Raw genomic sequence first — 1,822 nt, 5'->3', positions numbered from 1 at the left:
GTTTTTGGGTCACATCCAGCAGCACTCAGGAGTTACTCCTGGCTCTACACTCAGAAATCACTCCTGGCAGGCTCAGGGGACAATATGGGATGCCGGAATTCAAACCACCGTCCTCTGCATGCGAGGCAAATACCCTACATCCATGCTATCTCTCCAGCCCCTATTTTTAACTTATTTCATCTAGTGTAAATAAGATGCCCTCAAGATTCATCCATTCTTATATATAGCAAAATTTCATTGACTTTAATGGTTGCATATTCTTTATGACCTATTTTTAAAAGGAAAGTTACTTCCTTATATTACTTCACTATGTCATATTCCATTTCTTAGATTGTAAAAGTACATGTAAATTCAATATTGGTCAATCTATTTGTTTGCACCAACTTTAAATTTTTTAATTAAAATTTAGATATGGTCACAGTAATGTTTAAGTACCAACTTCATAATTTAAAATTTTATGTTTTAGAGTTTAAGTTAATTTGAAATAAAAATGCAATCAATAAGAAACTGGTCACCATCAAACTTGACTCATAAGTTTCACAGTGCTGAAGAACTACTTTCTATGATCTCTTCAGCTTAATTTACTTACATTTTTTATTTAAAATTTTTTACGTGACTTTCTGCTGCACTGTGGTATTTAAATCTTATCACTGGCTTTGCTCAGTGGCTTTTGATCACAGGCTTCATCAACTGTAGTAGAAATACAAATATATGGGCTAGTGCCATAACACTGCTGTAGGGCATTTTGCCTGGCAGGATGGACCTGGTTCGATCCTGGTGTTCCATATGGTCCCCCTAGCCAAAAGCGATTTCTGAGCACATAGCCCTGAGTGTCACTGGGTGTGGCCCAAAAACAAAAACAAAAATATTACTGTTTACATAGTTTACTTACTCAATATTTAAAATCATATTTCAGAATTCAGTCACATATTCTTTCTTGGGATGTCCTTAATTTGAATAGATTCTAAGATGCTTTGTTTGCTTCCTGCAAGGTAATTTTGACAGTTGTTACTTTATCCACATCTAATACATTTGGTAGTCTTTTTACTTGGCTTCTTGTATAGTAAGTGCAGAACACCTGCCACAACAGTCACTCAAAACAGGAAGTCATGTGGTCTTCCTTTGTACTCCTCTTTCAGAACTGACTTGTCTCCCTCTGGTGGTTAGTTATATAATTCTTTTATGTATCACATTAGCGAGATATTTGGTTGACTAACTTTGGTTCAATAATTTAGAAATTCTTGTTTGTCCTCTAGAAAATGTGTTAGCTAAGATTCAAAACAGCCTATTCCTTACATATCTGTAATTTAAAGATAGCCAGCATCATGTATTGGGAAACTTATAAGTGCTCTTAGACTTGCTAACATTTATTACTGATATCTATACTGAAATAAGGTAAAACAGTAAGAAAATAATTTTTACTTAAATGTCTATGCCTGATTTAAGTATAACTTAATTTTTACCTTCCTTTTACATTCTCTGAAATTTTCTTTAAATGTTCCCCTTTCAATTCTGTACACAATTCTAAGTATGTTTATTTATATATGTACATATATAGAATTAGTCAGCTAGTAATGAAAGTTCATTGAGATATTATTTACTTTGGCTTGAGGGAAAAACCGTATTGAAAATTTACTTTCAGAAGAAAGTGGAGTTCCTATCATTTTCAAGGAATGACTTGTTCTTTTAATTACTCTGCAAAGGTAGCTGTTGTTTGTATTATGAATGCTTAATAAACACCTGTTGCTAAGATTGAAGGGATGGTGGCACTAGACAGAAATACTTTCTATATATTTTATTCATTTTATAAGGAAATGAGAAA

Source organism: Suncus etruscus, chromosome 2 (assembly GCF_024139225.1).
Source record: "Suncus etruscus isolate mSunEtr1 chromosome 2, mSunEtr1.pri.cur, whole genome shotgun sequence".
Lineage (NCBI taxonomy): Eukaryota > Metazoa > Chordata > Mammalia > Eulipotyphla > Soricidae > Suncus > Suncus etruscus.
The sequence above is the reverse complement of the archived record's forward strand: the minus strand, read 5'-3'. Positions refer to the sequence as shown.